The sequence below is a fragment of the Calidris pugnax genome, unplaced genomic scaffold (assembly GCF_001431845.1).
Source record: "Calidris pugnax isolate Ruff unplaced genomic scaffold, ASM143184v1 scaffold44, whole genome shotgun sequence".
NCBI classification, from domain to species: Eukaryota; Metazoa; Chordata; class Aves; order Charadriiformes; family Scolopacidae; genus Calidris; species Calidris pugnax.
Genome location: NW_015094506.1, coordinates 50993444 through 51016362, shown reverse-complemented (window position 1 = coordinate 51016362; position 22919 = coordinate 50993444). Strand labels below are relative to the sequence as shown.

At 42.9% G+C, this 22919-nt stretch overlaps 1 protein-coding gene across 8 annotated transcripts in view; it reads right to left on the bottom strand.

Annotated features, from left to right (window-relative positions):
* GRM3 (glutamate receptor, metabotropic 3) overlaps positions 1-22919 on the bottom strand; it is a 112451-nt gene that overhangs the window by 55321 nt on the left and 34211 nt on the right. For 2 of the 8 annotated variants that reach the window (XM_014964034.1, XM_014964038.1), the window contains exons 2-3: positions 15615-15713; positions 11822-11881 (exon numbers count right to left, since the gene is read on the bottom strand). The exons of 2 other annotated variants lie outside the window; for them this stretch is intronic. The gene's annotated coding sequence lies outside the window, so the exon portion shown is untranslated. Of the gene's footprint in view, positions 1-11821; positions 11882-15604; positions 15714-22919 lie in introns of all 8 variants that reach the window. 4 more of the 8 variants (XM_014964035.1, XM_014964036.1, XM_014964037.1 and 1 more) reach the window with 4 other exon arrangements.

Below are 22919 nucleotides of genomic sequence, written 5' to 3'. Positions count from 1 at the left end.
AAATATTAATCACACAGGAAAAGAGATGTCTCTGACATGATACTCTTGAAGTTTCTAGATATTAAAGGACTCTATAGATCAGAACAAGACCTATTAATTTAGCCCGGTGAGGAGAAAGGAGCACCTGGAGATTACCGGACACTGATGTGGTGTGGAAACATGGGTCTTTGAAACTTGTTATAGCAAATGAGTGTGTTTGGCACTGAGTCCCTCTGTAGTAAGTTTGGTCTCAGGAGAGAGCTGCAATGAGCATACCACCACAGCTAGAGATCTGGGTCAGGCTGTGCAGTCTCCTAACTCATTACAGTTTCTTCCTTACTTTGACAATAAGTATATTCAAGTGTATTGAGAAGTCCAGCCATGAGCCTGAGGCTTTGCACCATCTGGACAATTTGTGGTGTAATGATCTTGATGTAATGCAGGGTTAGACCTTTGAAAGTCCCACCATCTTCCCGTCTGTCTTTTTTGGATTGAGCTGAATCCTACTGCTTTTTATCCATCTGCTTATTTCTTCCAGGCATTCATGACAGCTGAAAGCACACCAGCAGAGACAGCAATGAACAGACAAGTGCTGTCTGCTTATTGAGTGTGTGTTAGTCGACTTTAGTCTCAGTCTCCCTGTGTGATCCCAGAAAGACATGGAATAGGAAAAATGGGAATATAAAGACTTTAGGGACAAAGGAGCAGCTGAATTCTGTGAACTGTGGATGTCACAGCAATTATTCCTGCTAGGTCGTGCAGGGACACCATCGCCAGGCTAAGGTCAGCAATGTCAAGGACTGGGTGAGAGGTAATGGTATAAATATAGAGTTGTCCTGCTCAAAATGAACCATGGCATTTTCAGCATCGCGTCCTGGGATGAAACTTTTAGCTAAGAGGAGCTTTAACATTTGTGCTTAATACAAGTGAAGCTTAGCTAAGTAAAGCTAACATCAACCTAAGTATAGCTTCCCAAAGAGTATGTGTGCATTTGGGTTTTGGACAAGTATTTAGCCTTTCACTCTTACTTGATTCTTATGCATCTATTTTCTTCTGCCCTTGTGGAGCTCATTTCTGCCTTGTGCTCTTAATCATTTCTCTGCAACATCTGCAGGGTGTTTCTTGGGCCCAGATCTCCCTGTGAGTTTCTGTCTGTGCTCCAGCCAAGGTGCTCTGCCTGTGCATTCTTGGTTCCCTCCAAATGGCATCAGCACGAGCTGCCAGATTTCATTCTCATCACTCCTCTGCCAAGACATTTCCCTCACATCGTGGCAACAGGGCCAAAATACGGCTGAGCCTCTGCATGTGCAGAGGGCAGAGAGTTCTTTCTCACTGTTGCTTCTGTTGAGATTCACTTTGGCTGCCAGCACAGTCAGCCTTGGAGTCATACAGACCTTGCAAAGCAGCTAAGTGTGCACCCTTTCTCTTCTCCATCTGTATGTGAGATGACTTGATGATCGCAAGCTGAGTGGCGCATTTGAGGGATGGGATGCCATTCAGAGGGACCTAGACAAGCCCCAGAAGCGGGCCCATGTCAACCTCATGATATTCAATAAGGCTAAGTGCAAGGCCCTGCACCTGAGTCAGGGTAACCTCCAGTACCAATACAGGCTGGGGATGAAGGGATTGAGAGCAGCCCTGCTGAGGATTTAGGGGTAGTGGTGGATGAAAAGCTGGACATGAGCTGGAAATTTGTGCTCACAGCCCAGAAAGCCAAGTGCATCCCGGGCTGCATCAAAAGAATTGTGGCCAGCAGACTGAGGGAGGGGATTCTGCCCCTCTGCTCTCATGAAGCCTCACCTGGAGTACTGTGTCAAGCTCTGGGGACCCCAACTTATGAAGGACATGGAGCAAGTCCAGAGGAGGGCCACGAAGGTGGTCAAACCTGTCCTGGCGCCCTCCACATCAGGGGTTAGGATAGGAGAAACTGGAATAGCAAAGACAATGGACAGCAGCATGCAAAGACCCTCCATGGCTCCTTCTCAGCCTCCACCCCGTAACCTATCCACAAACCGAATAAAAGTCTTACCAGGCTGGTGCTCCCATCCCTGTCTGGTCTGAGCTGGGTCTCCCAGCTTGCCACAGAAGTATGACACACTGAGCTGGGAATTTTCCAAGTGAAGATAGTCCCTATCATTTGTCAAACGAGGCAATATTTCTCTCTCTGACATATGCACTGGAAGCCTTTCAGAGCAGGAGCTGCTGCCTTGCCCATGGCTGTTCAGGGCTGAACTGTGTCTCATCACCACTGACCATATACTGATGAGACTCAATCTGCCTAATTTGCATACTTAACATATGGCAACGTTTTAGGCACCTTTGACCTCCCCTGGGAGAATCTCCTGCCTATTCTGATTTAAGAAAGACACAAGGTGTCTTTGGAGATCCCCAAAGGCACAAAAATCTTGCTAATGAAAACATAGGCATTTGCTTTAGGCAGACTAGTTCACTTAATGGCTACAATATGAGATAAGGCAGGTACCCTGTCACAGGAACAGGGTCTTGCCTGCTGGTCATAGGTTTTGTTGTGCTCTTGATAACAACACAAAACAATAGAAAGGGATCAAACAGGGAAAGGCTGTTCAGGTTTAGGAAGAAAGGAACTAACTGTTTAACGGTAGATTGTAGCTTTTTTCTGCTGAATTTATTGGGTCTTTTTTTTAATATAAAAGGATTAAAAATTTAACAACAGTAGCCTCTCTCAAAATGATCCTGCCTCCCCCACCTCCCAGAGCCCAGACTGGTAACTCTTCCATCACATGAATGTTACCTCCAGGCTACAGCATTCAGTGGAGTGTGAAATCACAATTAACGGAGCAAGTGTTTTGTAAGTGAGCAGAGACGGCTGCAAATTACATCCTGCTATTAGCTGATTTTAGAACAACACTGTTCAACAGCTTCATGATTACTGGGCTGTGGCGTGTGTTAAAAAACCATTAATAAAACATAATTGATTGTGAATTGTGCTTACTGCCTTTATAATTTTAATCACAAATGTCATAGAAGTTTACTGGAAACAAAAGCTGCCCTCAGCTATCTATGGGAACTGGATTGTTCTAAAAATTTTACTGAACTTGATTTGCATCTGTTGTAAATCAGTAAACTGCTGAAGCCTATGTGTTTTGCTGACTTAGAGATCCTCTGCATTTTTCTTTTCCAGTCAGCAAAGAAAGGTGTGAGGCTGCCATGCCTCTGCCAGAAAGTACCACTGGGAACTTGATGGAAACAATATCCTCAATTTCTCAGACCTGCCATTCACTCGGCTTGCCCTTAGAAACAGGTAATGTCACCGACAGGGAACAGGAGCTGGCAGTATGTATTTGCTGAGAAACAAGCAACAATATAGAGCTATACTTAGAAAATACATATATTTCTCTCCTTTGGGCCCACAATTATTTTCAAACCTTCAATCATGTATTCTTACAGGAACCCAGTAATGTTTAATTCTGATCCATGACCCTGCCTGGGCTCATGGACAGACAAGTTATGCCACAGTAAGTTTATGGCTACATTTTTCAAACTTGGATGCCCTGCTATGAATTTATGGACTTTAAAAAGGCCATTCACAATCAGTCTAATTTGGGACTTTGACAGAATTCAGGTCCCAGCCAGTGATGCAAACTGCCTGCTCTTCTGCATCAGTTAGTGCTACTGGGATCTAAATTCACTCGGAGGCTAAGAATTCCCAAAGCACTTACCTTCAGGCACTGCCTGCATTTGCTGATCAAGGTGATACCTAATTCTACTTACTAACCATATTTAATTAGGAAGATGAAACTCTGCCAAAATCCCCAGGAAGATACGCTGAGGTATGTGGGCAGGATCTTGCCCTGGCTGTAGGTATTTAAGCTCATATAGTTTTCTCACCCCACAGAGAGGTGGCATAAAGCTAGGAATAAAACCCAGTAGTTGTGACTCTGTCTTGCTGTGACCACCAGAAATGTTAATGCTAGGAGTACAGAAAGATCTTAGAAGAGGTCCCAAAATAAGGTAACACAATATCTGCATTATTTATTGACTTTTTGGCAGCCTGTGCCCTGGCAAATAAATTAATATAAACAGTGGCACTAGATTGCTGAAAAGCATTTCCTGCTGTAGAGCTAGCAGTAAGGGTTTTTTGCTTTTTAAAAAAAAATAAAATAAAAAAATAAACCCATGAAAGCCATTTTTTCCCATTTCTGCAAAGATGTATCCTACAAAGGCAGTAAGAAACATGCCTTGTCCTGATCAAGGGAGTGACTTCTACTGGTACGAAACCAAATGCGTCAGTCACCACCCAGGCTCATTTGTATTTTAGACCCAGCTCTTTATAGGTGAAGGTGCATCCAGGAACAAACAATTCTGGAACAAACACCTCCAGCCTGCAGCAAGCTGCTCCTTTTTCCATGTCCATCCCTCAGATCTGGTATAAGCTGTTTGCTTGGCTCCTTTCATGCAGCTCCACAGCAGTGCATGTACATGCACATATATATATTTATGTGAAAAGCCAGAACCTTACATCCCCACTGCTCTCGCTGCTTTCTCTCGCTCTAAATGGCCATTGCTATGGCAACAACTGCTTAACTCAAAATTTAGGGAGGCTCTTAGCACAAATTATGAAAGAAGGGATGTGGCAGTGTTCTGTGTAAAGCCACCGTTTGATGGCCCACGGTGGCTCCAGTCGCGAATTGCTCCAGGACACCCCAGGGACCTTGCCACCTCTGGTCTGGCACCTTCTGTTGAGTGTGGTGCAGGAAATAGCTTTCTCTAAGGCTGGCTCTGTCTTTATTCTTCTCTCTGCTGACAGTAAATGTAATTTCAGCCATTTGATCAGCCACAGGACCGAACTCACAGGCTGCCCGGCCTGGTTCTCAATACCTCTGCCAGAATACTTCATGGTCTGATAGCATGAGGGGGAAATTCCTTCCTAATGAAGGAAAGGAAAGACACAGGCCCTATTTAGAGTCTTTTGAACGGTACCACTGTTGTGCATCAGCATGCCTGGTGGCAGAGGAAGGGCCCGGCTGAGTAGTACAACAAAGCACACCACATGTCTGTGACTCCTTGTAAGGAGTCCCTCCATGGAGCCAAATCTCAGACATAATAATAGCATAGAGGAAGAGCCAACATGAATAGTCTCAACAACTCCTAGTGAATTAAGGAGATTCACATCTTTTTAAACCTCTGCAAACTTTGTCCCCTGTTCTGACATATGGCCACACCGTACATAAGGCAAGATGAAGGTATCCCTATTCATACTTTACTCTTTGGACAAAGTGCACTAATTGGTAAAAACTATTCAGAGAAAGACATCTTGGCCACTAAGCTCTTTCTTCATAAAAAGTCCTGGGGAAATTCTTTCCTGAAATTCAATCAGATAACTAGTGCACAATGATGTCAAACCTACTTGGACCTCAAAGTGGCTGGAGGAGTGGGCATTTATGGACAGAAAAAAGGCTCTGTTTGCAACTGAACATCCTGAGAATGGATTTAGTCTTAGGAAGATGGAGGTTATATATGTTTTGGATCCTGTTAATGGTACAAGAAGATGCAATCTGGATATGAACAGAGTAAACCTGCTTCTAAAAGGAAGTTAGTGAGGTTGCTCCCTAATCTGGGGTAAAAACAAGAATGACGAGAGGGCAGGCATGCAGATATGAACCATTCCTTGATGTCTAACAAAAGCTGAAAACTGCTGTGCTGATAATCTCTTTCCATGGTGGACGTGGGCAGGGTGTGGGTGATGGCCATTCACTGCCTCCTCTGCTAGAGGAGGGAGGTAGCACGTGGGTAGGCAGTAGGTTGCATGCTGCCTCCACTGTGGCGAGCAGGAGCTTAGGGTGAAAACAACCCTAACTTCACTACCTCAAAGGCCGAAAGCTAAGGATGATGAATCTAGGTCCTAACTATGTTCCTTTCATCTCTTACTGGGGCCAGCCAGCCAGTTTTGGTCAAGGGAGAGTTAAAACTCTTTTGCATGGCTGTTTGTATAGAGGTTTATTATTTCTTGGAAGGTACAGTCCACATTAGGTGTGTACTCCTCTCTCACTCCAGGAGGAGTTAGATCTGATTTATTTTGGGAGGGCCAGGGCTGAATACTCTTTCTGTGTGGCCTGTGCACCTTGTAATAACAAGCTTTCTTGTTATTACAATTCTCATTGCAATTTAAGATTAATACTTGTCTCCTAAATTTCACTGAGGCCAGCATGAATGAATAATAATCCTATTAAAGAATCCAGGAACCAGCCAAGAGTCACTACTTGTATTTGTTAACAAAGCTGAACGAGAGGTGTGGATTTCATTGCTTTGCTTGCACTTTCTGGCTTTGATCAGGAGGAAGCTTCACGTCTGCCAACAATTCTGCGGACCACAGGAACACCAACTGAACTGCCCATGCAGCAGCAGGCACGCAATGAGTGTTATTCTGTGACAACTGCCCCAAATTCTTCTGTCGAGCAGTGATTGAAAAATGTCAGCTGAGAAACCACAAGACCAGGTGCATGCGAAGAAAGTAGGTTGGGAATCCTACATGCCAGATTGTGATCCAGGCTGCATTCCCCTCAAGGGCGTATGCTTCTAGATCCACAGCTTGTTTCAGGGGGCAGGGAGATGAGGGAGAAGGGTGATCTCTGCAGATCATGTCTTCTTCCCATCGTGCAGATGTACGGGGAGCAAATGAGCAGAGGGAGGCTCGGGCTGCGGTGTGTAGCCCCTCGTGCCACCCCAATGGCTCTAAGAGGAGAAGGACCCTTCATCCCAGGTGATAGACTGCAGAGGTGTCTTCAAGCAAGGAGATAAATTAGGAAGAAAATGGCAGCCCTGGAAGTGGCTCTGCTCCAGCAGCAGATCAGTGGCAAGTCAGGTTGTTGCCTGGAGAAAAATTCCGGGGGTTTCACTAATAGCACCTGGGCAGACGGAATTGTGGAAGGAGAACAAACCCATAAATGGGAAGGAATTCTGAGGGGAAATTTTGCAATTTGTTTTCTGGGGCAGAATGGTAGCTTTGACAAATCCCAGACCTTTAAGCTACACAACGGTTTGCAGGGGATTAGAAATCCAGTTCACAGAGTTTTAAATTAAATGACCTTATGCGTTTTTAGGACTATCACACTCAGTTTGGCAACAAGCAGTGAAATATCCTCCCTTCAGGGCTCAGGCCCAGCTGCCTGGCTATGGAGGGTGCTGGCACATTTCTCACAAAAGCAAGATCAGTGCGGCCAAAATGCTCTGCCTTTTCCTATTACACACAGGAATGAAAAACAGACATGCAGAAGGGTGGAGGCCTGTGAAAGCAGGTGACAATAATTAAAAGGGTAAATCCTATGGTGTCTCTCAAATATAAAAAGAAGACAATAATCAAGAAACAGCCTGCATTTCTTTACAGGCTGCATGTTCTCAGTAAATCCTAGTGGTCTGCAGAACAGACACCTTCATCTGCAACATGTAGGTGTCTCATGCAGAAGCAGCAGGTGTCAGAGACAGTCAGTCATCCTGACTTAAGGATTTCTCACTGGCTTGGATAAGCTATTGAATGCTTTGAGTGTGCCCTACCTGTAGCTTTCCTCTTTAAAACAAGGCTGCAAGGTGTGAAATTCAGAGCCAAAATTCCTCTGATTTCACTCAAATGGAGGCTGCTGCAGACGACACTTGAGTCCAAGCTTGGGTGTTTTCCTTCTGACATTGTATAAGGCCAGGACATTTTATTTTTTCCAAGATAGATGCATTGTCTGGCAGTTTCCAGGTGATGTAGGATAGGTTACAACACTGATACAGCCAATCCGAGCAAAGGACTGTATGGGAAGCCTCTTTTCCTGTGGTTTTCTCCAAGAAGGTTTCTCCAGTGTCTGTTATTGTGTCTGAGCTCACTCCTCAGCCTTTCTTTTTCAGTGGCATTTTAGTCTTGTTCTCCATTTCTTTACTCAGCCACCTTCCTTTCCTTAACAGGAAACCTGTAGCAAATGAATGCCTTTGAGGTCTTTATTTTGCACAATTTTGTTGAAACTGGCTAGCATTCGAGCTTTATTGGAATTGACAGTTAATGTAATTGTATAAGCCCTATTTCCTTAGGAAACCAGCCTTCAAAGGACCAGAGCATGCTCTGAGCACTCCTCTATCCTTGCAACATCCCAAGCTCTAACGTTTAAACCTCTCCTATTGTTATGTAAGCCAATAGCATGGTTTTACTCCTGGAATTAGTCAATTATAGGATGTGATTCATCTAATCTACTTTAGACATTGGAATAGGATGAAATAAATTGCACCCAACCAAGTCTATTTCTCTCTACTGACAGCGAACAGGGCTCGTGGAGCCGGACAATGGAGTTTTCTGCATTGAGTGAGCTCTTTAGACTCCCATTTAGTCAATGAGGTCAGTGTAGCCAAAAGAGGTCAGCATGCAATTCATTTCACCAAGCAGAGACACATCTATTTGAGGCTGAATTACACCCTACACACTATTGACCATGTTGATGAAATCCATGTCAAGTCAGTTAGTCCACATGCAGGAATCTATAAGAAAGATGTCTAGGTAAGATGGATTCCCCTTCATGCACTCTTAGCCTTTTGACATAGCTAAAGACCACTCCCTCTGTCACATTGTTTGTGTGCTATCAGACCTTGGTAGCGTCAGACCTTGTGCCTTAGTACTAAAAAGCCCCACTCTGTGTGCAGGAGCAATACCATATGAAATAGGAAGAACTCGCATTTTGCAAATCCATTCTCCCTATGGGCAGTGTTTCAGTTTCATTCTGGGATCATTGATTTGCTGGCTTCGAGCTGTTTTCTTCATCAAGCCCAGAGGATAAGCTTTTTTTTTTTGCACTGCATCTTTCTCTCTTTTATGGCTTATGCTAGTTTATTCTCCTTCAAATCTTATGTAAAGCTTTTACAGGAGAATACATCTGTGATATGCTTTTCTGCTTGTTTTTTTGAAAAATATGAATAAACCAAAATAAACTGGAAGATTGTCAGTGTCTTTTGCAGATTATCTGTGTTCCAACTCTACTCACAGGAAAATGCAAAGTCAATTAAAACCCACCAAGTGTAATAAATATGGTTTTTGATTCTGTCAGCATGGCTAAAGATGAAAGCTAATGGCAAATCCATAATACAGTCATACAGATCAAATGATCTATCAATCTATAAGCTTGCATGCATGACAGATAAATGCTCTTATTATCTTTACAGCATGCCCCAGTTAGTCCAGCATAGACTTGGTGAGTTAACTTGGTACCCTGCAGTTAAGGTGTTTGCGTGTAGGTTTGCTTTATACAGTAGGATTACAAATGCTAAAAGTTCAATTTCTTCAGTCTGTGAACTGTTCCCTTCATCGATCACTGCTCAGTTCAGTCCCTCAGCAGCTCTCAGGTGTATCCCATTCCTTGTTCCCAGTTGCAGTCTCCTTGTCTTTTTCTTCCAAGCCTTCCTAGCAGTATCTTTTTCCCAAGTTATTTGTATGCTGCTAGACACTTTGGATGCCCTTAATATTTCAGTGACATGGGTTTTTTCCCTCCTTCTACCTGACCGTGTTGACAACGGAGAAGAGACTCTTTGGTGGTCAGCCCTATCATGGCTGGCTGCTGAAAACAGCAATTGCAGTAAAATCCTGGTTTTGCCTCTTCGCTTTTGTCATTCTTTGCATGGATAAGCTGGTCCCAAGCAGACAGAGTGAAGCAAAGCAGCCTCCTTCTCTGTTGTGTGGGATTATTCTGGATGGCACTAGAAGTGCTGAGAGGCTCAAGTGCTTTCAGCATGGACAGGTTCTTTAAAGGCTTCTACTACTGCTCTCTTAAGAAGGTTTTCCTGAGTACGTGTAAAGCTGTGATTATGTCAAAGGGCTGGTAACAGCCCAGTTTCAGGATATTCTCAGAAGTTTAGCAAAAGTCTCTATCAAATAACTCCTGTGCCCACTCTCTGTGTCCTGCTTCAGAGTGTAAGAAACTGCAATTGCTTTTTAAAGAAAAGCTTGCTAATTTTTTTTTTTTTTAAAGTCAAAGCAGCCATCCTTCCACCTCCATTATTGGAAAAACTTTGTGGCTGAAACTTTCTCACCGTGAGGCCACTCTCAGCTCACCTTAAACTGAGCCTCAAGCGGACCACACCCTACATTTCCATTCAAATAGGGCTTGAGAGAGCCATAGGATGGGAAATGTTATGACAATTTTAGCAACAGGCACCACTGAAGGAGTCCCTTACACTGAGAGAAAACTCGTACAATTTTCAAGCTGATATAATTTGTGTCAGTTGCTGAATCAATGTGAGACTTTTGACTGGCTCCATTAGTTCATTGAGTCAGGAGCATGATAGACTTGAACTCTGAGTTCTCTGGTACCAACAGACTGTTTTAGGCTAGGACTGTAATCGAGGGAATAAAACACGGTGCAATGCAATGGTCAAATTAGGTACCAGAGACTCCAAATTAAATACCAGTCAAAGAGACTCCATTTGTGTCATGATAGTTATCATGTTGATGGATCTGACCCATTGTTAACATTAAAATCTTTTTGTTCTCTTGTTCCAGCTATTCAGAATTATTCATTCATCCTGAATGAATATTTTGTGCTTAAACTGAATCTTAGGAGCTTATTTAGAACCACTTAAGATCTTAAATTAAATATGAGTGTTATGTGGGAAGGCATAGAAATGAAAGATCCATAATTTTTCAAGTGGAAAAATTTAATTCCACCTTCCTTCCCTCTCTTATTTGATGGACCCAGTACAAAGTATATGGAATTTGAATAAGTGTAGTAAGAAAGAACGCTTTAATAGCTATCTGCATATGATGTAGAGCTGGGGGTTATCCCCAGGTATATGGACATATTTCATGGACACAATTCACTGTCTGGGGCAGGAGATTACCTGACATATATGCAAGTGAACTAATCAATTTTGTCAGATTTATGCTGGTGCTCCTGAGTGACTGATGCAAATGTGTTTAGGTACTCATTGTAAACATTGAGTATAGGAACAGACAGATCTGTGAAATGAGTACATGGGCTGTATTAACAGAACTATTAGAGATCCGTGTAAATACATCAATTGATTATCGTAATTTCTGATAAAAGGTACAAACTTTCCTCATTGATACTTAAAGGTCAACTTACAAATTTGTTCCTGATTATCCGTTGCGTCTTAGAAGCCACAGAGAAGAAATTAAAAACTCATCAGCTGGCCAGCATGGAGGCTCGGAGCTTTGATTCTTTCAGCTGTTAAGCCTGCTGTTTCACAGAACCCATTTTCAGCTCCTAGATCTGCTGCTCAAATCAATGTGCTGATGTTCGGTTGGAAGCAATACAGTTCCAGACAGGGTTAGCAATTTATAAAATTTCCATCAGCCTAAGAGTAGCAACGAGCATATATTTGTATGCATGCGTGTGGGCTTTCTGGCTGCTTTAAGCATTCAGGAAACAATTACAGGAGAGCATTAGTTGTGCTTCAGTGCATACCATGAGTCTAAAGTAATGGCATGATCTTCACTTGGGGACTGTTAGTACCCCGGATGCCTCAGCAAGGCAACAAGGAAGTAAACCCGCAACACACCTCATTTTCTTTTGGTTACTTCTCTGTTTTGAACACCTAACTCTTCCACTCAGAAATATTTTTTCATGGAATTGTGAAGAACTCTCTTCTTTTTACTATCTGAGCTAATAAACAAGAGTATTTTTTACTTCCTCACCACATACAAATCCTTTTATGACCGGGGTTAAGTGCCATCCCTGTATTTTACCTATGAGAAGCTGTGGAGAAAACAAAGTATGGCATGTATCAATGACAGAAGAAACAAAGATCACCTCTTTCCTAGTGCCAGGATCTAGTGTATAAGAACAATGAGGAGAACAATAAGTTAAAGGCAGTGGGGTATTACCTTCAGTGCAGCCCAGTCCATTCACCAGAAGAAGCGGTTCCTGTTACAGCACTGACATAGCTGCAAAAAGTAGATACCATTCTAGTGGATACCAAAAGACTTTTTCAGGTCTTCATTATCCAAACTTATTTGTTTCTCCCCAAAAACATTAATTGAATTCCCATTGCTCTTTGCAAATGTTGCCCATTTAAACCAGACCACAACGGCCACAGCCCTAACCCTTTACAAAGCTATTTGTCCAGAAAAGTGATGAATTTCAATGGGGAAGTGACTGCATAACCAGTAGCAGAACCAAGAGAAAAGAACTCTACAACATTAGATCAGAACCACTAAAAGTTCCCTGAATATTCATTTTATTATTTATGAGAAGGAGAAAATCCTGGCATTTTCTGTGATGGTGTCCTTCAGCACTTTTAGACTTTATGACAATTTCTAATTTAAAGACTGACTTCCCCTAATCTCTTCTGAAAACTAATGTACACTCAATATTTCCTGCAATCAACTCATTAAAACCTATGAGAATTTTTTTAATGGCTTTGGGCTCACAATAAAATATACAAAATCCACTTCCTTTTGTTGGAAGGGCTCCAGTCTAGTAAGTTAAACAGTGCATTGAAACTTGGTTCCAGTCTTGTCTCTGTCTTTGGCTCATCTCTTTTGTACCTATATAAATAGGGATAATATTACTTTCTGACCTTGTGGTTGCATCCTAAGAATTAATGGTTGCAATGTGCTACACACTGCTTCAGTGAATGGTAGTCTAGTGGGTACACTCTGTTCCTCTTTGCACGGAGGCAAATGAGGTATTCCTCCAGTGGCAGCATAAATTTGGCCCCATTGGACAGCAATATTCACAGAATCACAGAATCTTCTAGGGTGGAAGGGACCTTAACGATCATCTTGTCCAACCGTCAACCTAACTGACAAAAATAGACACCCACACAACAAACAAGGAGCATCATCACTAAACCATACCTCCCAGCACTACATCAACCCATCTTTTGAACACCTCCAGGGATGGTGCCTCAACCACCTCCCTGGGCAGCCCATTCCAATGGCTGACAACCCTTTCAGTGAAAAAATTTTTCCTAATATCCAGCCTGAACCTCCCCTGGCGCAACTTGAGGCCATTTCCTCTTGTCCTGTCGCCTGTGACTTGAGAAAAGAGACCGACCCCCATCTCTCTACACCCTCCTTTCAGGTAGTTGAAGAGAGCAATAAGGTCTCCCCTCAGCCTCCTCTTCTCCAGGCTGAATAACCCCAGTTCCCTCAGCCTCTCCTCATAAGACTTATTCTCCAGACCCCTCACCATCTTTGTCGCCCTTCTCTGGACCCGCTCCAGCACCTCAATGTCTTTTTTATGGTAGGGGGGCCAAAACTGGACACAGTACTCAAGGTGAGGCCTCACCAGTGCCGAGTACAGGGGGACAATCACCTCTCGGGCTCTACTCGCCACGCTGTTCCTGATACAGGCCAGGATGCTGTTGGCTTTCTTGGCCACCTGGGCACACTGCTGGCTCATGTTCAGCCGACAGTCGACCAACACCCCCAGGTCCTTTTCTGCCAGGCAGCTCTCCAGCCACTCTGCCCCCAGCCTGTAGCGCTGCAGGGGGTTGTTGTGACCGAAGTGCAGGACCCGGCACTTGGTCTTGTTGAACCTCATCCCGTTGGTCTCAGCCCATCGATCCAGCATGTCGAGATCTCTCTGCAGAGCCTCTCTACCCCCCAGCAGATCAACACTGCCACCCAGCTTGGTGTCGTCTGTGAACTTACTGAGGGTGCACTCAATCCCCTCGTCCAGAATTAATTCCATCTTCTCCAGGCTTCAGCCAGATTTCATTCAGCTAGCAACATACCTCAGACCTAACTTCAACATTGTGACTTCTCTTCCAAGGAAAGTTTTTTTTTCTCAGTTGTGAGAGAGTATGTTGGTAGGTTGAGTAAGAACTGGAAGCACATACCCTGGTAAAACAGGATCTACTCCCTAGAGCATTATATCTCACACATCTGCTGAATGGATTGATGGAAGAGCAATTAAATGAGGCAGGTGTGGTTGTCTCTGATGCTAGCATGTAAAAAAAGAGTCATAATCTAGTCATTTTTCCTGGGGTCTTCCTTTCTGGAAGGAACCCCCATGCAGGTTCCTTCATAGGATTTTCAGAGCACCTGGGTCTGGCTCCTGCTCCAAAGTGCTTTCTACAGAGCTTTCTAATGACTGTGGGGGAGCGTAGTGTGGTCAGCTGAAATATGAGGGTGTCATTACCTCTACTGAGTTGAGTCAAAATTCCCCTGGGATAGAGCCTCTGGTGTAGATGGACAGCTCGTAGGTAGGCTGAAACTGCTTTCTGAAGCCAGCCTTCATCTTGCAACCTCAAGCAGGATGTCACTGGGAAGTCCTCCTCTCTGTACTGAAAATAGCCAGCCCTTAGCTCAGAGTGAAGCCTGCAATGTGCTGGGGGATCTGCACACTGAGGAAGCCCTCTCCCCAGACAGCCCTTAGTCTATGACCCCATACCATGACAAGTGTCAGCTAAAACCTCAGTACACACCATTCTGTCAAGCAGGAGTTATTATTGATATTAATGATTCATATATTTCCATTTTATTTAATAACTGACTTACATCTATGTTCACATTAATGTCCCCTAATGCCAACACTTACACTTAAAGGGCATACTATAAATACATTTAATACTTCCACAAATGCAAATGCTTTTGTTTGTTTTTTGATGTTTACTTGCTTGACTGGAGCGTTCCACTTGAGCCTCATACCCTAGTTAGTTACAACAGATTGCGAAGTGGGATTCATGCCTGGGTAAAGACAGTTTGCTTGTTTTACAGCACCAAGATAAATGCCCATCTGAAGCACCGTCATGAGGTCAATCAGGTCTAAGATTTTAAACGCCAAAAGATTTACAATTCCATTTTGACAGCCCCCTCCGCTCCTCCTCCCCTTTCCCCCAGCACTAAGAACTCATTTAAAGCTTTGAAATATGGGAAGTAGAAAAGGAGTCATTAATTTTACTTACACAACAGCATTCGCACTTGTGAGGTTTTGACAGCTTCACTAAACCCAAAGGAATTCAGATAGCTAGAGCAAATGAATGCGTACCAATACTCGTATTGAAACGAGGTAGTTTTCAGGGCCGAACACATATTTTCTTCCTGCAGGAAGCTGACAGTGATGAGAGTATGTAGGATGTTTTACTACTGCATTCACGTGATGCTACTTAACGGTTTTTTCCCTCCTGTTCAGCATATTCTCTTTGTGTTTCCAAAATCAATAGAACTGCAGCAAGTCAACAGATCATTTCAGTATTTTTTAGGATGCTCTGCTTCTTACCACCACACTTAGTACCTATTGTTTTTGGAAACACAAATAGACACCTTAAATGTTCTATTTGCTACTTAGAAGTTCAGTTGTTGACTGTGTCTTTTTGGGGATAAGAAATCCAATTGCAGAAAGCTAAACATATATGCATGGAGCTGAAAGATTTTGGAAACAAATACTGTGGGATTTTATATTTTTTATCGCTGTCATGATTTTTGATGGAAAATGGAAAACTTGCAATGAATTCATAATATGCCATTGCATTTCCATCTGAGACAGAAGGAACGTGCTTACTTCTTTAGAAGGGAAGACAGATTAAGGCAGGCAAACTGCAGAATAAAACAAGAATTAAATGGTAGCCACTTGCTGATCATTGTTCTGCTATCTGTCCGTTATCTGTCTGGGTGTAGGTAGTAAATACCACATGAATTTAAATAAAACCCATTACTCACACTCACTTACAGATGTGGTGATAGGAGTTGCTTGACAGATCTTACACTGGAAACTCAGATGTAATTGAGCCTGTTGCCGTGCTGATTCTCCTCCAGCAAAGTCCTCTACCTGTGCAGGAATATTTTAAGACCTCACTAAATTTGAAATGGTGACAGGGTGTTAGGGTTTTTCGCTTATTTGTTTTTTGTATCATTATTGGGTCTCTACAATAACAGATGGTGAAATCTCTCCTGAGTAAGCCAAATGCCAGTGCTTTTTCTTACAGGATGTCATGCGAAAGCACTAACAGCTCGGCTTCTATTAGTACCAGAAACTGATGGGCCTGCTCCAGTGCCTTTTAAAGTTCCTCGGTGTCTTTGGATCAGCTCCTTGACACATCTGAATGAGGCAGGCAATCTGCTTTAAACACTTCCTTATTATTCCCAGAGCTTCTGTTGGACATGCTCTTAAACAAGCTAATAATCTCTCTTTAAACAACACTTTCTTTTTATAATACACAGGTTCCCTTACACATGAGTGCAAGGTCAGGACAGTTTGCAGGTAGGTTTAAAGCACTCATTTGCTTTTCCTTCTTGAAGGAATGACTGCTTGTTTTTTGAGATGGCCAGTGATGGCGGTTTGGGTTTGCTGGCAGCAAACACCTGCAGTGTTACAGTTGACACAGATTAAGTGGGTGACAATCATCTTCAAAAGGCTTGTCTTTCCTTGATCCTTTCCCTTTGCTTCTTGCTGTGCCATATTGAAGAAATATGGCTTAATGGCTATAAAGGGATATTTAGAGCTACTTCATGCTCCTAGAGCTGTCCTAATTGACTCTTTTCTCTCATCATGGTTCACTTATGAACTGATGATCAGGAAATCTCAACTGAATTCACAGTTCAGTGTCAAGTGTGACTGTAGACACATCTCTCCGACCCTGTAAGTCCCATATTTCCTACTGGTGTTATGAGACAAGTTGGAGACTTTTCATCACACTGATGAGCTGTGAGAGTAAGTTCAGGTATATTTATAAAGTCCATAAATTCAGATTTTCTTCTATTTATATATACCTGCATTTGATGTTAAAATTCTTATTTTCAAGCATGCATATCTATTTATGATCACTTGTTTGGTTAGATTTATGGATTAAAATGTTTTAGAAGACACATTGCTTAGAACACAACCGTGAAATGAATGAATTGAGGAGTATATAGATATCTCAAAACTATAAAAATTAGCAGCATTTGGCTGCTAATTGGGATAAACATGTGGATAAACAAAAGTCCTAAGCCACTGGCCCTTGAATCACCTTGCTCAATGCATTGCTGCACGTGCACAGAGCAAAAATCAAGGAGCCCTAGAGGAGAAGCTGGACTGGTGGCATACCGAGCAAGAGATGTCTGCAGCTGGTGGGGAGGGACATGATGACAGCTGGATTAGTCCCAAGACACCTTCCTCAGAGCTGCAGGAAAGTGGATAGAGGTGCTTCTGCACCCTTATAGTCCATGGCATTGGTCCCTCTCTGTATGTGTTCTCTCCTCTCTAAAAAACTTGCACGTTCTTCTCTTGCTTCTTCTCAGACACCATCAGAGCAGAAAGAATTGACGGTGGTCCCCAGGAAAAGAGGGTATTGCATTGTTAGACCTCTAGTCTGAACATGTCCCAACCTGGGGACCAGGTTTGACTCTTTCCTTTGCGCTTAAAGAAAAAGGTAGATAAGTGCTTCTCATCCCCTCCCTGGTTCCTCGGATGAGATACAGAATTTGTGACAAATATTGTAGTTTAAACATTGTGTAAGTATAACTAGAAGTTCTAAGAAGGCAAAACAGTCACTGCGGTAGGCTTTGCACACATGCCAAGAGGGAGTCCTTCCCTTTTTATCTCTGGGACTGTCAGTGTTGGATAACAGCCAATAAGAGGGAGTCCTTCCCTTTTTATCTCTGGGGCTGTCAGTGTTGGATAACAGCTGGCAATGGACAGAGTGACACAGTAGCAATAGGAACTAGATGTCTGAAAACCTGATAAGACCCTAGTTATGTATAGATGTTCATGGTTTGGGACTTTCATTACTCTAGGCCCCTTTGTTTTTTAGAGGGGTAAGCCCTGAATTTATCCACTTTTGGCACTTTCCTTGGTAGAGGAGACAGATATGATTCTATGATAGCAGAGGGAGACAGGAAAGAAGGGGAGCCATATGAAATGGAGGGAGTCCTTCCCTTTTTATCTCTGGGACTGTCAGTGTTGGATAACAGCCAATAGCTGGCAATGGACAGAGTGACACAGTAGCAATAGGAACTAGATGTCTGAAAACCTGATAAGACCCTAGTTATGTATAGATGTTCATGGTTTGGGACTTTCATTACTCTAGGCCCCTTCGTTTTTTAGAAGGGTAAGCCCTGAATTTATCCACTTTTGGCACTTTCCTTGGTAGAGGAGACAGATAGCAGAGGGAGACAAGAAAGAAGGGGATCCATATGAAATATCTTAAAGGAGAGTAAATATCTTTTGACTGCTGCCTGTGGAGTTTTCATATTTACTGGGAAGGAAATCATGCTCAGCAATTGTCATTGCCTCCCAGAGAAGCCCTGCATCCATTTGAAGGTACATATTGTGTCAAAGCTCACTGTGTCTCGGATATGACATGTGACAGCTGAAATCATTTGGGATGTTCCAGTGAAAGGACTTGAGAACCATATTTCCAGGGCCTGTGCCCAGTTTCTGTACATAAAACTCTCTTTGAGTATAAGGGGAACGTTTCAAAAGCATTCAAGATCTCTCTAAGATCTCTTTTACCTGCTCTCATAGAGTTAATTTTACATTCTCTTGATCATAGAATCATAGAATCATAGAATCATCTAGGTTAGAAGGGACCTTATAGATTATCTAGTCCAACCATCAACCTAATTCTGAAAAAAAATAAATAAGAAATAAGCAATAAAAAAAAATAAAAATCACTAAACCATATTCTTGAGGACCATGTCAACCCATTGATAGAATATAATAGCTCTTCTCTGTGTCTCATCCAGTTTGGCTGCAATTATCTTAGCAAACAAGATGGCTCAGGGACCACTCCCTGGTCCAGATATCACCTGACACAGCTGTGCTGTGCACTTACAGGCAAAATCTCAGGCACTCCAGGACTGGGTGGTCACATCCTAAGGGTCTGTTGTGAATGCTACTGGGGCTGAAACAGTCTCCAGCCTCTTCCCAGGAATTGTCTTGGGAGTGCTACCTTGGCCAAAACTCAAGGGCCAGGGACTGTGTTAGGAATTAAGTGATGAGGATGCTCATATTCTGATGTCTGTCACTGCTTAAGAGCTGTAGTTGCAGCCTTCCAGCTTCTTTGTCATGAATATGGATGATCAGAACTCTGCACAGTGCCTCAGACAGGAGCTGTACACAGGTGTCAATAGCTATGTCGAGTCTCATAAATTAGATGTGTGTGGGACTGTTCTAGGCAATGAGATCATTAGGCCCACGGTGGTGCACACCCATGCAGCTGACCTCTCTCAGTCTCTAAAAACAGGCTGCCCACGTTGGAAATGTATATGAGGATTGGTCCCAAGTATGTGCTAAGTCCCAAGCCATGTATAGGAATTGTTTGGGACAGTGTCATGTACCAAAAGAACTTTGTGACTCAGGTCAGAACTATGCCAGAGACCATTCCAGCAATTTCTTAATATGGGTGATCAGATTGTACTGTCTAGGAATTTTCACTGGCACTGTTTATCTTATTAGTAATACACAAAGACAGTCCTCACTATTTTTTTCTAGAGAAATCTTGCTTGATGCATCCTAGCACTGAATTTGCATCAATGTAATACACAAAGACAGTCCTCACTATTTTTGTTAGAGAAATCTTGCCTGATGCATCCTAGCACTGAATATGCATCAACATTTTTCCTGGGCATCCTCTCCTGGATGAGAAAACTTGTGTGTCTCTTCCTAAGAGATCTCCAGCGTAAGCTTCCAGGTGCTAACAGAAATTCCTCATACTTTCCTAAAGCTGAAAGTGTCTTTACTGAAAACAACAGAGGAGGCAGCACCTGATCAGGTGAATACAACTTCCACGGTGGTAAGCTTCCAGGTGCTAACAGAAATTCCTCGTACTTTCCTAAAGCTGAAAGCGCCTTTACTGAAAACAACAGAGGAGGCTGTTGGGTGTATGCAGCACCTGATCAGTGAATACGACTTCCATGGTATAGAGAGAGACAGTATTTTCTGTAGATGCAATGCAGTGCAAGGCATTGCACAGGAAAATAATAATTTAAATAGGAATAGGTGCAGAAATGGACTACTACAACAACCAGGGTACTTAGGAATAGGTGCAGAAATGGACTACTACAATAACCAGGTGAGTTGTTTTAGGGGAGGTGATCAACGTGTATTCACTTATTTAGTTATGTAAAAGAGAAGCTGAACTTTTTGACAGCTATCTGTAAGTACCTCAGGGGGATGAGTACTCAGGAGGGAGGAAGACATGTCTGGCACAAGACCAAATGGGTGTAGCTTAGACCTGGTCCTGAATAAATGGACATTGGAAATATAAAGAAGCTTCTAAACAGCAGGAGAATGAAGTTTTGGAAAAGCCTTCCGACAGCAGAAGTAACAGACAAAAAAGTCAAAATTTAAGAGGGGGCTTAAGAAATCCATGAAAGGGATTATATGACCTGATGGCTCATGACAGCAGGAACTGAACTCAGTGACAAAGACGACCCTTCAAGACCTATCTCTGATAATCTGAAAAGTATCTAAGAAGACCATGTCCTTTTGATGTGAGATGACAGAGAAGGTGGAAACTGAGTCTCAGTCTCTTCAGGGTAAATGCAGGATGATGTCCTTGAGCAACAGTTCTGCCATTCCATATAATAGCAAAAGAGCCCAGGAATAGCTTCAGTGAAGACACGTAGTTATTTGATGTAGCACAGTTGGGAAAGAATGGACTGAAAGAGTTATTTATCCTAACTGTGTTTGCAGTTTCTTTTGTCCTGGGTAGGCTACAAGTATGATAGATAAATAGGCAGATATCTAGATACACATTTTAAATCGAGCAGATCTTAAATTCAAGAGGTTTTATATCCAAATGGCTGTTCCATGCCCTAAATTCTCTGAGCTGTGCTTAATTCTTGCAGCACATAAGGCATGTAAAAACCACCCACCCACTACTTCAGAGCCATTTTTCTTCATCTAAATGAAATTTCTTTAGTTCCATTCATCTTTACAGCTCATTCAACAGGTCCCTCTGCAGCAGTGAAGGGAAGCATGTTTCAATGTGCTAATCCAGATCCGAGATGGATTAATTGACTCACAGACCCCTCTGATCACTAGCCAGATGTCTCTCCCCAGCTGGCAAGGCTTACTAATTTTCTTGTTGTTGTTGTTGTTAATTCTGGGTTTCCAGCCAGCGGGGGCCCTTCTCTACTCAATCAAGGGCAACATGCCCTTTGCCGACATTTTGTATTCTTTGGCCTGCTTTCCCTTGGGCAAAGATATTCAGCTATAAACCTCCTCTCCTGGCTATTTGTCATCTGGCCTGTGGCCCCTGGAGAGAACTCTCCTGGTGCAGTTGCACTTGCACATCTCCCATATTGGTCCACCACGGGGCAGTGCTGTGCATGCTCAGGGTGGGTGATGGAGGGATATGGGGCTTGGAGTGCCAATTTCAAGAAGTTGTCCAAAATTTCCGGTATGTGCATTTAAGTTTTTTTTGGGGGAAAAAAAAAAAGACTCACAAGAGTTAGAAACAGTTTCTTCATTAGGCTGCGCGCTATGAAATGTCATGACAGCAAACTCTCAAGAGGTCTTAGAACAACTGAGCATGAATAGAGCAGTTAGGACACTAAAATGGGAAGTAATGTAACATCAGGGGTGGTCTGAAGATGGAATGTGTGAGTGCTCTGGGTTCCACTCCTGATTCTGTCATTGGCCCTGATGTCTTGAGCAAGACATTTCACTTCTATGGTACTTCTATTTTCTCATGCCTAACAGAGGTTTAATGATAACTTTTTCTTAAAGATAACTGCTAATGAGCAAGATGCTGTGTAAATTAAGTATCACTTGCATCACTGAACATACAGCCATGTATTTTCAGTGTGAAGGATTCCGCAGTGACTTGCAGTGACTTGTTTAAAACTGTGTTGTCACCGAATGGAAAGGTGCCGATTTTGGCCAGACTGTAGAACTTTGATTGCTCTTTCCCAATGTCTTGGGTCATTACTGTGATTGCTTTGAGTAGAAAATTAATCTACAAGAATTCATCCAGACAGCGCAAAGTTTATTCACCTCAGTGTTGACTTCCTCACACAAGTCATGGTGGTAAAGGGTCACTGAGGGAGGACGGCAGAGAGTACTGGCAGCAATAGGAATATTTGAAGACTTGCACTGTTCAACACTAAGATCCTGCGGTTCTGCTATATTTACAGCTGATTCAACCTTATGGTTTCTGAATTACAAAGGTGGAATCCTGTTTTTCTAGTTTCTCACTAATGAGGGTCATTTATAGCAAAATATAAAAAAATGAATTCCTGTATTATATGAATCCTTGCCTTGCCTTGCTTTCCCTTGCCTTGCCTTGCTTTCCCTTGCCTTCCCTTCCCTCTATAATAAGCTGACAGAAAGTTTCCCAGAATAGAAAAACAAAAAAAGAAAACACAAAGCCCAGACAATTCTTGACTGCACAGTTCTGTTTTTTTTTTTTTCATTAGAAAAGAAGTTGCAACGTATTTTTTCTCTACAGGATCAAGAAGAGCACAGCTTGAGGATAGAGAAGTAAGAAGTTCATCTAAGGTGTGAACAGAAGAGTTCAGATGCATTTGCTACAGACCAGACACTTCCCACTCTAACCACAAATGGGGAGGAGGTCATTCCTTCAGCATCCGAGGAGTTGCTTACAATTCACAGGGGTGTAAACAAGAAGAAAACCTCACTCTTGTAATTTAGCATCTTTGGTCCTTTTTAGCTCAGGGTACGTGCATTGTATAAATCTCACCACTAATTTCTTCCCACATTAAGCATAGCCTCAGGGAAGTTGTTTTACAGGGAACTTAAGGCTTCGACCTTTGATCACTGTAACCTGGCTCCTCACAACCCTGAAAACAAGTGCCTAAAAAAATGAAATGTGAACAACATGCACCATCAATATCAATTACTGCGTTGTTGTGTGGTAAATTTTCCCTGCAGGGGGTGAGCAAATTTGCTTGACGTGTCTGGCAAAGGGTCTGATCCTCCTCCCCGCTCACAGTGATGCGATGCTGGCTTCAGTGGGGTGCAGAGAGGAGTAAGGGAGGGCAGAGTCAGACCCCAAGCCTCTGCGAGCACAGAGAAAAGTGGTCTCTG